The sequence below is a fragment of the Coenobita brevimanus genome, chromosome 23 (assembly GCF_032717465.1).
Source record: "Coenobita brevimanus isolate Jiangsu-jjx chromosome 23, ASM3271746v2, whole genome shotgun sequence".
NCBI classification, from domain to species: domain Eukaryota; kingdom Metazoa; phylum Arthropoda; class Malacostraca; order Decapoda; family Coenobitidae; genus Coenobita; species Coenobita brevimanus.
This window is the reverse complement of record NC_136976.1, coordinates 69903288-69917786: the sequence shown is the minus strand read 5'-3', so window position 1 is coordinate 69917786 and position 14499 is coordinate 69903288. Positions and strand designations below refer to the sequence as shown.

Here is a 14499-nt window from a genome sequence, read left to right as displayed (position 1 = left end):
GTTCAGAATAAAACACAGGAATATTTGTATGGCAAGACGACGCAAACCCCTTTCAGATCACAGTTTTTTACTAGATATTTTGATTCTTATTATCTCCAAACGATTTTATCCACTTAAACGATTAATTAAGGCTACATCTAACCCTTTCACCTCGAAGTCTCTCCTAAGCTGAATAAAATCGTCCGGTAGTGCCCATAATAAAACTTGTGCCGTCATCGTAGTCAAGGAGTCAACGCGATCCGGCTCTCCACCTACATACATAGCAAATCTCAAGGCCAAGGACAGATTTCACATTTTCCCTCTATTTACTTACTTGTTTATTTTTGTTGACCCTGCAAATATTTAGTTTCGTTAACCCCACGCTCCTGTGTGTGTGTGTGTGTGTGTGCGCGCGCAGATTGGAGAGCGTTTGTTATTGTCACTGCATCCAAACGGGTAGGTGATGCAGCAGGCATTTGTCTTGGCGCTCGTGTGTGTGTGTGTGTGTGTGTGTGTGTGGTGACAGCTGGAGTTAAGATGGTGACTGATGACCCAAGTTTTGTAAGTGATGACGGTTGATATTCAGTAAATTTTTAAAAATAATTCAGCTGCGATGTATCGCCTACTCTTTCAAACTTGGCTGACAAAGACACCAAGTACGGACTCTCGATTTTTTTTTTTTTTTTTTTTTTTTTTTTTTTGGTGAACGACTCTGGGCACAGGCTTCACAGCCTGCTTTCAAGGTCCAGTAGTCCTCCTACGTACCGCACACCTCTACATGTCACCACTTCGGCGCTAACACCCACCGTCCATACTGAATACATGCTAGGGATGCCTCATACAGGACTGGTGTATTGGTATTAGCGGGGGTATTTTTACGACATGTCGGCGGGTCTTCTGGTAGATCAGTAAAGTCTGATTTTATGAAATTCAAATCCTTAAACTGTTCCCTGCCCCAGCGGGATTTGAACCCGGGTCCGTTAGGACTGCAGGCCAACTCTCTACCGATTGTAAATCGTCTGGCGTTAATAAAACCAAAATAGATATTGTAATGTTCGTTAGTTTCTTCACAGTTTTTGGACTTCCGGGGGTGACTTCTGCAAGCAATAAAAAAAAGGGGGAGTGAAAGGTACATGAAGTGGTGATACGGTGACGGTGATGATACTAGTAATGACAGATGCTGGTGATACGAGGTGACAGTGTTTGGGTGATAACTCCAGCACGACATCCAACCAGGTGATGAGTGAGAGTGATGGAAGGGTGTGTGTGGATTATTTACTAGTGGTGGCAGAGGGGAGGGGGGATGGTACACTGCCAACCTACATCTCGTGCCAACACCAACACAGCTCTGCCACCACCACCACCACTCAACCCAGTTACATCAAATAATAAGACAGGGATATATATGAGACAGATGGAGGAAGAAAGACAGGAGGGAGGGAGAAAAGATGGAGGAGGGAATGGAAAAATGGAGGGAGAGAGGAAAGATGGAGGAGGGTGGGAGAGGAGAGTGAAGTACGGGAGGGGTGGATATGATGGAGGAAGGATATGTACCAAATTGATAGCAAAGGAAGAAAGAGACGGACGATGATTAAAGGACGGAGGAAAATGGAGAGGGAGAGAGGAAAGACAAAAGAGGGAAGGAGGAAAGACAAAGGAGAGAGGGAGGAAAGACAAAGGAGAGAGGGAGGAAAGATGTAGGAAGGGAGGAAGGGATAAGAGCGGGAACATAAACAGTATAAAGATGAAACCAGCCAGAAGACCTTCACAATACCTCTCCCCCAAGGAAACTCATCCACCATTCTGCACAAACACCCTGAGAAAACACGCCAGTCATTCAAAGAACAGGCAAAACAAACACACTGACAAGCAAAGCAAGAACAAACAAAATAAATAAGCAAACAGCAAGGCAGGAGCGACGAAATAATAAAAAGCAAACAACGATAAAAACTAAGAGGTACAACATAGACAAAATAGGAATAAACAAATAAAACAAAAAAGCAAACACAGCAAGCCAGCAGCAGAGGAATGAAGTACAGCAAGGACAAACAAACGCGCTAAGACAAGCCCAGCAAGACAAGCAAATACAAAAACATAAGCAAAGCGAGAACAACCAATGACAAGACAAATATACGAGTCAAGAACATATACAAACAGTCACAAGCCAAACACACACAATTACAGGAAAACTACAAACGCAAAAATACGAGGCGAAACACACTCACACACACAAAACCCTTACAAACTCACAAACACAACACGGAGCAAACACAAACAAGTGAAGGACCAAATACAAACACGGGAAAAACAAAGAAGAAACAAACAAGAACCATCACAAACAAGAAACAATAGTAAAGAAAGAAGAATATACTTAAGCAAGAACAAATGATTAAGGAAAACGCAAACAAAAACACGAAACAAACACAAAACTAAGAAGCAATCACACAGCAGGCGAAAACACTAACGAGGAAAAACAAAGAAAAGCAAACACTTACAAAAATGAGGCAAACAAACCAGGAACAAACACCAACAAACAAAAACAAACAAGCAACAAAAAAGAAAAGAAAACAAGCACGACCATGGACAAGAAGCAAATACACAAGATGAAAAAAATAAAAAACAAACAACAAACAAACAAATGATCAAACAACGTGAAGCAAACACAAAACAAACACAGACACCACTGCCGCGAAAAGTGAGTAAAAAAAAACAAAAAAACACAAACACAATGACACCGGCCCCCAAGAGAAGTAAAGTGAGTGGTGGTGGTGGTGGTGGGGCTTCCGTGGGGTTGAGTACGGAAGCAGTGAAGCCGGAAACTCTATCCCTGACTCTCTCTCTCTTTCTCACTCTCTCTCCGAAACTCTACCCTGCCCCTCACAGAGCCGCATTTCCAGTGTTACAACGCCTCCCTCCTACTATCTCTCTCTCTCTCTCTCTCTCCTGGTGCTCCCTTGCTTTAAAGTGTAGTGTTATCAGTGGATCAGGAAGAGAGAGGTCAGGCAGAAGGCACAGACGATAAGAACAGTAGATAGCGACTGTTGACTGCGCTATGATGAAAAGTCACCATGAAAAAGGGTCGGCCAGATATACGGTAAAGGCGATGAAAGGGAATATGGTGAAAGTATGGAGGTCAGAGGTGAGAGGATTAGGAGGAAGGGAGGACAGACACGAGGCACAGAAGGGGAAACAGGAGAGTGGTGGAGTCATGGAGGGTGAAGAGGAAGGTGAACCAGATACAATGCACAGGCGGTGAAAGAGAGGATGGTGAGAGCAAGGAGTATAGTGAATACAGTGAAGATATAGTGAAGGCGACTGGTCCAGTTCTCTCCCCCTCGACTGACACGTATCTTACAAAGTTTTCTTTTTCTTCCTCCCTCCCTCTCACTAGATTTATTTCCCCCTCCCTCTTTACTACCACGTCTCTCTAAGGCTTAATTTCCCCTCTCCCTCTCTCTCCCCAGATCTTTTCTCCTCCCTCTCAATATTACTTGTCTCCCTCTGTCTTTGCAATCATACCTCTCACAAGCTCCTCTCTCTCTCTCACTTCCGCCCCTCCCCCTCCGACCTTCACGGTGACCAGTCAGAAACAAACATGCGTCGCGGGAGGCTCACTTCATTAGGATAAACACACACACACACACACACACACACACACACACACAAAACACTTATTCTCTTATTCACTTATATACACACATGCACATAAATTTTCTTCCCCTATTTCCATATCACACACACACACACACACACACACACACACACACAACCATTTATTCACTCATACACTCATATGCACATCAGTTCCCCCCCTCCCACACAGTCCTACACTCATAAGCACATACATTTTCTCCCCTCCCCCAAGACATAGACACACACGAAAAGTTTACAACACGGTGCGTACATAAAATACTTATAAGGAGTGTAAAACTTGCCAGACAAACGTTAGAAGCGTGTTCCTTAAGTGTCAAAGAGATGTGCAAGGAGAAAGTTATAAGACGAGAGCTATTCCTTCGCCAGCTTACTCCTCTTCCTTCCATACTGCCTATCCCTCCGGGCTCACTATCCCACACTATCCAGTCTTCCACCCTTAAAAAAAATCCTTCATCTTACATACTAGACCTTTCTTTCCATCACCCTGCACACCAACCTCTTCTTTCCTTGTCCAACACACTGTCCTTCCCACCACGGTACAATAATATAAAGTAGTCCCTTCCTTCTCTTGTCCCACAAATCTTCCCTTCCCTCGCTTCCCTTGCCCAGCACACGATCCCTTCCCTTCCCAGCCTTCACCCAGCACCCTGCCTGCTTCTTCCTCGGGCCGGCAACACTACCTCACCCTTTCAACTAGGCCTATCCCTTCCCTTCCCTTACCTCACACAGCCCACTATCCCTTCCCTTCCCTTCCTTCACCTACTCCAATACCCCTTCGCTTCCCGTCCCTCTCCTTACTCAATTCCCTGTCCTTCCCTCCTTTCCTTCACCCAGCATCCCCCACACCGTCCCTCATCCTCTCCCCCCACGTATACACGCATTAAGCATGTGGCCTGCCCCTCCCACTACGCCATCCATGCCTTGACCCGAAGAGGCCCAAGGTGTGTGTGTGTGTGTGTGTGTGTGTGTGTGTGTGTTATGGTTCGCTGCGCAGTTGTTAGCAGTGACGCCGTGGGTTTCCTTCAGCCGTATTCTGTGTGGTGCAGGAGCCTTCGTTGTACCCCCCAAGCACCCCCCTCCTTGGCAATGAGGCTTCCTAGCACCACGTCCTTAACGATGAGGCTTCCTAGCACCCCTTCCTTAGCAATGAGGCTTCCTAGCACCCCCTTCCATAGCGATAAATTTCACACAGTACTTCTTTTCCTTCTCTTTTGCGCTGTTTAAATCTTCTTAACACAGACGTACTTTGCATGAAAAAAATATACAATGGGATACTGAGGCGTACTGTCCAGAATAAATCGCTACGGAGGAGGTGTTACGAAGTATCCCCAATCCCACTTAGCAATGACCCCCAGTGACGCCGTTGCCATATCCCCAGGTGGCCCGTCATCACCTACCCCCCCCCCCAGGATATCAGCGTGGGTATGAATGGTGTGAGATGACTATGCTGAATTACTAGAGTATGCTCAGTGACTATGCTGTGTGACTGAAATGACTGCTGAATGACTGAGGTGACTATGCTGAGTGACTGAAATGACTATGCTGTGTGTCTGAAATGGCTATGCTGAGTGACTGAGGTGACTAGGCTGAGTGATTGAAATGACTATGTTGAGTGACCGAAATGACTATGCTGAGTGACTAAAATAATTATGCTGAGTGAATGAAATGACTGTTCAATGGCTATGCTGAGTGACTACAACAACTGCTCAATGACTGTGCCGAATGCCTAAAATAACTATGCTCACTGACTATGCTAAGTGACTAAAATGACTATGAGGAGTGACTAAAATGACTATGATGAGTAACTAAAACAACTATCCTCACTGACTACGCCAAGTACCAAAAATGACTAAGCTGAGTGACTAAACTATGCTGGGTGACTAAAATAACTAAGCTGAGCGACTAAAATGACTGCCGAGTGACTAAAACGACTATGCTCAAGGACTATGCTGGCGTTCTTTGCTGTCGGGGGGCGGTAAGAGGAAGCAAGCGATACTAACACGTAGCGGCGGTAAACAAGCAGGGACCCCACCGCGACCTTGACTGTGCTACGCTGCTCGTAACTCGTTTCTCGCCTGCCTGCGTTAACGGGGAGGGGAGGCGGTGGGGGAAATAGTGATCTTACCTTACCCTATCACCGTAGAGGACTAGTGTTGGTGACGGGATTTGTGATGGAGAGAGAGAGAGAGAGGGGTGAACAGAGAGTTGGGGAGATAGGAAGAGGTGGTGAGGGGTAGATAGGGAGAAGGGTGGCTAGAGATATGAGCAGACAGAGGGGTGGTTAGTAGTATACAGAAAGAGCGGTGGTTTGAGAGGGGGACAGACAGATAAGAAGACAGAGGGGGATGGTTAGAGAGAGGGGTGTTTATTGAGAGGGACAGATAGAGAGAGAGCCGGTTACCGAGGTATGAAGAGTAATTAGAGATGAAGATGTCAATTTTTTTTTAAGATGTGTAGTTAAAGACTAATGTAGCTGGAGAGAGGCATTTAAAAGGAACGGCATTTAAAGAGACAGTAGAGTAATTAAAGTGGGATCATTAAAAGAAATGATAAAAGAAGTAGTTAAAAGTAGCACAAAATAGTGGTAATTAAAGAGAAGTCACTTAAAGAGTAAATAAAAGGATACTTAAAATTTAGGAGGGTCTGTGTGTGCTGAGGTGTGTATCTCCGAAGAACAGTGAAGTCGGGAAGGGTGCCAGTAAGAAAAAAAAGAGGTAAAAAAAAGTGAAAAAAAAAAAAACTCCCCTCACAGTACAAACTCAAGGTCAAGAGAATTAGGGGTTGTTAAGGAGAATGATGCAGGAGTTCTGTTTCATCCCTACCACTACCACACTATTTTTTCTCCTTTATTTTGACTACTGAAGAAAAGAAAAAAAAAGATTCATCCTCTTGTATTTCGTGGTTTGTGTGTGTGTGTGTGTGTGTGTGAAAAACAAGCCTCTCTGGGGGAAGGGAGAAGAAATTAATGTGTATACTCTGGCTGTGACAGGAAGAAATGAACTTGGTCCTTCCTTGGGTATACCGAATAATAAATCGTCATACTCTTCGGGTGTAGCAAGAAAAAGTATACTGTATATTCCCTGGTATACTAAGATCTCTGGGTGTAGGAAGAAAAAATATATATTCCTGGGTATACTAAGAAAATATATCTGTCTTTTCCTTGCCTGTTTGAGGAAAAAATTGTCTTCTTTTCCTCAGTGTACCAAAAAATATATATATCTTCCCTGTGAGTAGCTAACAAGAAAAAATTGTCTTCTTTAGTCACTGGGGAAAAAAAAAAATACTGTACTCTTAGGGAGCGGCACAAAAAAGGTGGGTCACGTGGAGAGAGAGAGAGAGAGAGAGAGAGAGAGAGAGAGAGAGAGAGAGAGAGAGACAGAGAGAGAGAGAGAGAAACCCTAATGTTATCCCAGCCTCAACCTAGTCATGATACCTGTTCACCTACCAACCTCCTTTATGGCCGACCTCCGTGACCTTACCTAACCTTACGTGACCTCTTTTCCGCCGAGAGAGAGAGAGAGAGAGAGAGAGAGAGAGAGAGAGAGAGAGAGAGAGAAATCACCAAGTAACCTCAGCATTCAGTACTCACCACCACCTCACCTAAGGCAACCAGGACACTAGACTTACCTGTAGGGAAAAAAAGGTGAGATTAGTAAACGCGGGTAAAGGTAAATATAAGTGACAGCATAATTACCTCAGGCATGTTAAGTTTGTTGAGAGAGAGAGAGAGAGAGAGAGAGAGAGAGAGAGAGAGAGAGCCGTTGCTAGCTTCACTGGTGCATGGTCGTGTGAATCTGAATGCGATCAAAGGACGCTAGAAATCCTTTGATGATAGTACCCAGCCAACGTTATGTAATCTTCCTGTATGATGCTCTCTCTCTCTCTCTCTATTTCAGTGCACGAAAATATACACATACCGATGAACATAAACATTATACCAACACCTGACTTTCCTGGAATCACTAGGATGAGCAGGGTAGGGTATAGGTATGGTAGGGGACGCTAACATGCACAGAGAGGGTATGGAATGGTAGGGTATGGGAGTGTAGGGTAGGGTAGGGTAGGGGATGCTAACAACAACAGAGAGGGTATGGAGTGGTCAGGTATGGGAGTGTACGGCAGGGTAAGGTAGGGTAGGCTATTACAAGCGGGGATGGTATGGAGTTGCAGAGTAGGGCAGGGCAGGGCAGGTTATAGTTAGGTAGGGTAGGGCAGGGCAAGGTAGGGTACACTAACAGAGCAGAGTGGGTACAAAGTTGCGCCATAGGGTAGGGTACAGTAACGCAAACAAGCAGGCAGTGTACCATTAATAATCCTTGTCTGTGCAGCCCCTTATCCGTATTCCCAGCCCCACCACCAGCTGCACCACACCACAACACACATGACGCATCATCTCTACCACCACCGCAGTATCCGACACCCACACTGCATCCCATCGCGGTATCCGACACCTACGTTAACTGTACGCATTTATTTATTTACATTACCTTCCCTTCCTTGCAAGTTTAACGGACAACTAAATAAACAAATTTAAATACTAAATCTACTAAAATAATCTACGTAAGTCTTCTGAGTTAACTTTTCAGGAGAGTCTGAGAGAAAACGAGAAGTGTATAGAGATTTCAGTCAGACGAGTGTTGTGTGTCCACCTTAAAGGATGAGACTGAGGCACAGTGGCGAACAACTCAAGAACAGCGACAAGATACAGAGAGAGAGAGAGAGAGAGGGTAATGATGAAAGTTATTAAATGGAGAGCTGATAAAGAAACGAGAAGCTACTGTTTTCATGCAGTTTATAACACCTGTATGTGGTGAACCCCCTAAACTCGTACTAGCAGCAATTTGCACACAGATGAAAAGGCTCCAGTACGAAGTCATTAACTGTGCACGGTTGGAAAAGGTGAGGGGTCGGTGTGACACAACCAACTATTGGGAAGCCGATACTGAAAGGGTGGGGTAGGGTAAGGTAAGGTAGAGTAGGGCAGGATAAGATTTGAGAGGGTAAGGTAGGGAAGGGTAGGGTAGATTTTTTGTATTATGTGTAAACAGGCAGCTTTACTGAACAGAATCACAGCCTGCCTCTAACCGACCCAGTATCGTTCTCCTACCATGATGGCTAAAGTCAGCCTGTTTTCACCTGACGGCACTGGGCCACTTCCTCACCTTGAATACCAATTCGTGGTGGCATGAAATTAGGTAAGCTTCAGTCATGACACAGGAATGAGTCTCCTTGGTTACTTATCAAAAGAACCTTCCAACCTGACTACACTTACCTGAGCTCATTGGGGGTTAGGGATCTTTGCTAGGTAAGAACAAAAGTACTATTGTTATCCGGCCAAGTGCTGACCCAAGTATGTATTGATCTTCCCGGCTTACTGGCTCAACACGTAAAGTAACCCGTAGTGTGTGTGTGTGTGTGTGTGTGTGTGTGTGTGTGTGTGTGTGTGTGTGTGTGTGTGTGTGTGTGTGTGTGTGTGTGTGTGTGTGTGTGTGTGTGTGCAGCTAATATTTTTACTAGCGCTGAACGGTTACTTGCGTGTTGTGTGTATTCCCCCCCCTCTCTCTCTCTCTCACACACACACACACACATACACAAACACCATCAAGGCAAGCTACTGAACAAAACATAAGCAGCAACACACAAAAACCAAACGAATGTTAACAGTGCAGACAACTCTACTACCTGACTCAAAGCTTCAGTGCTCACCCTCCATGTTGCTACTCCACTTCCACCCCACACACGCCCACACTTCCACTTCCCAGCTCCACCTTCACTTCCACTTCCCAACTCCACACAACCTTCATTTTCACTCCACGAAAACCCGCATTTCCACTTCCCAGCTCCACTTCCAATACTACTGTGAAGCTCCATATACTCTTCATTTTCACTTCCCAACTCCACTTCCACTACCAACGCTCCACACGACCCTCACTTCCACTCCACACAGCCCTCACATCCACTACCAAAGCTCCACATAACCTGCTCACTGCTACCTCTCTTCATTTTTCCACCCGCCTATAATTATTTCACTGCTATTTTAATATACGACCTCTCTCTGGTACTGCATTCTCTCTCTCTCCCTCTCTCTCTCTCTGCTATTTTACAGTCACACTGCTACTATTATCTACCTACCTTCCCTCACCCCTGCTATTCCCCGCCCCTACCCCCTTCGCTATTAAAGAGTACCCTTGCACGGCTCTCTTGCCTCCCTCCCCGTTTCTCCCTCCCCCCCCTCTCTCTCTCCCTTCCTCCCTCACCCCACCTCCCCATAACTTACACTACTTCCCTTGAGGTAGTGTTCCGTCCCCCTTCCCTTGCCTCACCTTCCTTCTGCTCCTACCTTCACTCCACTCAGCCATCACCCTTGCCTCACAACTGCCGATTTCATTTTTAACTTGGCCTAAAACTTCCATCTCTCTCCATCTTGAATGCTGAGTTGTAGCAGAATAGTAAAATTATAATGCGATGCTAGTCACGAAGAGGTGCTATGGATGGGATATGGAGCCACAGCATAGTCCTTTTCTGCCACTGAGCCATGAGAAATATGCTGCAAAAAGCTGAATTTCTGGCCCCAAGTTAATGTATTCCTCCTACACTCTTTCCCATCACTACCGCCAGCTACCTAACCTTACCTTTTTACCATCGCTGACAACACTACCTAATCTCACTTCACGACTACCAACACTGCCACTACCTAACTTTTCATCGCCACCATTACCTGACCACCACCACCACCACCATCATCCTCATCACCACCACAGGCAAACCCATCACCACCTTCAACACTACCCTTACCACCATTCCTAACCTTATCTTACCATTTCTACCATCCACACCACCACTATCATCACTACCACCACCACCCTCTCCACCATCCTTACCACTATATCACGCTTCCCATCCCCGCACCCACTCACCCACCCTCACCTCCACCCCACTCCCGCACCCCAGCCCGCCCAGCTTCCAGCCAACCGTTACGGCGCGTTTGAAAATGCTGCCCTGCGTTGCCTGGTTTAAATTTCAATGTTTTTTTCAGTCCACAAACTCGAAGTCAAGCGTCTCAATGCCAACTCTGAACCGTATTTTAGTGGGGTTAGGAGGCCCGCTAGCACTTTTTCCTTAGTGAATTTTGTGTGATACTCTTTAACCCCTTCAGCCCAAGCACGTCGTTTTCTTTATACTCTTGGGGTTCATGAAGGCTGCATCTAACCCCCCCAGCTTGAAGTCTCTTCTATACTGAATAAAATCGTCTGTATTTATAAGAAGTCGCCGTACTGAGAGGGTTCCTGGCAAGTACTGAAAAAAGGAGACTATTAACTTCATAACTGGAACGTGCGGAATTCAACTTGTAAAGACGTGACAGGAAATTACCTAAACTGATGATATTACACTTCTGACCCTTTCACCTTAACTTGGCCCAGATTTTCGTAGCTTAGTGACGGAAAGAAGTCAATACTACGACTCTACTGCCTTTCCATAGTTCTTCCTCAATGGCATTATATTACAGAGTTAATTTATTATTTGAGCTTAATATTCAAGACGAAGAGAGGACAATTTTAGGCCAAGTTAGAGTAAAATAAGTATACTTCTTGTCAGGCGATGCACTACCACCTACAACCCGCTCCCACAGCCAAAAGGTCACTAGGTTTGTGGAATCGGGTACAAGGCTGAGTCCCACATCATACCTTACGACAATTCTCTTCCGTAACTAAGATTTTTTTTTTTAGGAAGAAATCAAGGGAAGATTATGCATTTACTACTTCTCTCCGTAGAAACGTCTCCTGCACGTTTATTTCCTTCCCTCTCTTTTCCTTGTCTTCTACTCTCTTCCTTGTCTCCTTTCTTCTCTATTCCTTGCCTCCTTTCTTCTCTCCTCCTTATCTCCTGGTTTCTACACGATTTCTTGTCCTCTGCTTTCTACACTATTTCTTGTCTCCTCTTTCTCTTCCTTATCTCCTCTTTATTTCCATATTTTCTTCTCTCTCTCTCTCTCTCTCTCTCAGCACAAATAGCCTCCGTGTCCCTGGGCGCCAGATCACAATCAGTATTTTCGGCCAGGGCTCCAACACCGACCTACAGCAACAGCCACCGTATTCTCAAACATTTTTAAGAACTTAGTGCATATGAGGGCGTGTTTATTATTCACTCATATAGTTAACTACGTATTCACAAACATTCTTAGGAGCTTGGTTTGTATTTATGACCGCGTGTTTATCATCCACTCATTTAATTACTTATTCATAAACTTTCTTAAACTTAGGTGGTGTGTGTGACCGTGTTTATTATTCCTTCATACGGTTAATTAGGTATCCACAAATTTTCTTAAGCTTAGGTGGTTATGATTTTGTTTACAGCACCCCCTGACAGTTGCCAAATATTTCATAACCAAACTAGTTCTATTACGTCTTGCTATTTATGCTCCTGTGACTCAGCTGAAATAAACACTACGACGTTAACTGTTACAGAACTAGAGTTGCCTTGACAATGAGAGGGTTAATGGTACCAGAATTAACACTGGCTGGTATTCTCGTCTGTTGTGGCAGCTCCGTAACACCTCTTACTATGCGATTTATTTTATTACACCTTACTGACCTCTTCTGTGTTATGTAAATCCTTCAAACACTGTCATACTCAGTATAAATAACATACAATAAGGCACTAACCAGCCATATGCAAAAATTAATCGCTAAGGAAGAGGTGTTAGTGAGCCTCCTTACCCGACGAGATACGTGCCTCGTCTCTTGTCCATTCACAGCTAATTAATAGAGTTAGCTGGAAATTACAGTACTAGATTTAAGGTGATGAAATACGAGAAAAAATTAATTTTGATAATATTCCACATTCAAATGTAGTACGTAAATCTGGTTATCATGAAAAAAACAAAACAAAAAAAAACTATCATCTTTTACGATTACTCTCCCTCCCTAGCACGACTTCCACAGCGATTTATTTTTTAATTTGGTTGGTTGATATCCTTTAGTACGTTATTTTTGCAGAGTATGGCGATATTAGAACGTCCATATAACACGGAATAGGTTAGTAAAGTGCGATTAGCAAAATAAACCGCTTAGGAAAATGTGTTACGGAGCTTCCTTAACCGACGAGAATAATTTTGGACCAACACGGCAGCGACATCTGGCACCCGCGCACCACTTCTATAAACAATACATTCAACGCGGCGTCAAAAGCACTGAACGCCGATATTAAAACATGGGCAAAACAACGATGTAATCACGTTGAAAATTACGGTGAAAGTGACACAATACAATAGCCTAAATCTTCGTTGTAATGGACGAATTCTAAATGACACAGGAAGCTTCGTAACACCCCTTCCTCTGAGATTTATTTTGCTTATACACTGACATCTCTTAGTTTATTCTGCCAATTCTTTTTCATAAGGTTCCTATCGTTTTAACATAGACACACATCGCATCAACACTAATAAAAAGATACTGAGAAATCTGCAGAATATATGGCTAAAGGTGTTACGTAATCAACACTGCAACAATCCACTCTGTAACTACTTTGCAAATTATGGTGGAAAAACAATACTGTAAATCTCCGTGGTAAAGTCGCATTTTAAGAGGGCTGCTTTTCCTCAACCCTTCAGTCCGATTTTTTCCCGTTTGTCTTTATTTGTCGCTGTTTCCAGATGAATCCATGCAACCTGAGATAGATTTTTTCGAACTGTGAAGCTTAAATTTGCCTTCTTTATCCCTTCGCTTGCCGACGCCTAGTGGCCTTGCTAAATAAACCGGTTAAATTCAAATATAAACATTTTGAGGCTGAGAGAGAGAGAGAGAGAGAGAGAGACACCCTGAAGACGATTTTGCTCCGGGCGATATCCTGGCAACGGCCGAGTATTGTTTATAATCAGCCTTGAATGCCATAACAGGAACACACGTGCCCTGCTAACCAACACAAAGACCAAGGCTACGAGTTAGGGGTATTTTACGACCGTTTACGACTCGACTAGGGAATGGGGTAGAGGGTGTGGGTGCGTCATCAGCAACGAATGACGTAAAATAAGCGTAAGAATATTTGAACGGCGATATGGCATCACTGGCGGTCAAGTGTACCCTTACGTTGGGAGAGAAAGGGAAGGAGGAAGGTAGGAATGAGGAGTGAGAGGGAGAGTGGGAAGGGAGAAGTTGTGGGAGGATGGAAGAGAGAACTGTGTGTGTGTGTGTGTGTGTGTGTGTGTGTGTGTGTGTGTGTGTGTGTGTGTATAGTTCGTTGAGAGAAAATGAAAGAAAACAGTAAAAATATTGAAATGACAACAACGGCATGTACATCCGTTGAAGAGTCAGGAGAAGGAGGAGGAGGAGGAAAGGCAAGAGCTAGGAGGAGAGGAGGAGGAGGAATGGTAAGAACTGTGCATATCCGTTGAAGGGTTAGGCAGATTTGTTTTGAAAAGTGCATTACCCACCCAACCAACCAACCACCAACCCTTCCCCTCCGTCCCTCTCCCTCCCATCCCCCCTCCAATCATCCCCTATAACCCCATTATCCTTCCTTTTTTCTCCTTTCCTACCTCTCTCCATCCTATCCCCCCCACTATTCCCCCCATCCCCTCCCTCCTCACCTCTATCACCTCCTCTCTCCTTCCCTCCATCCTTTCCTCTGGCCATGCAACCCGTAGATTCAAGGTTCGCCTGGCTTCATATTTACAAACTTTCTTAATCTTAAATACAAGGTAGTGAAGCCATTCCAAACTACCTGTGGCTGATCATTATTAAACTACGATGTTCTGTTACTAACCTTTACGTCACATTCTCTCTCTCTCCCTCTCTCTCGCTAATCAATAGGTAGGTAAGATGCTCCACAACCAACCTGCCCCCTTCATCTTGTCTTACCGAGTCTTCC

At 44.6% G+C, this 14499-nt stretch overlaps 1 protein-coding gene across 1 annotated transcript in view; it reads right to left on the bottom strand.

Annotated features, from left to right (window-relative positions):
* Positions 1-14499, bottom strand: part of Glut4EF (Glucose transporter 4 enhancer factor) — a 323600-nt gene that overhangs the window by 21335 nt on the left and 287766 nt on the right. The window lies entirely within an intron of this gene.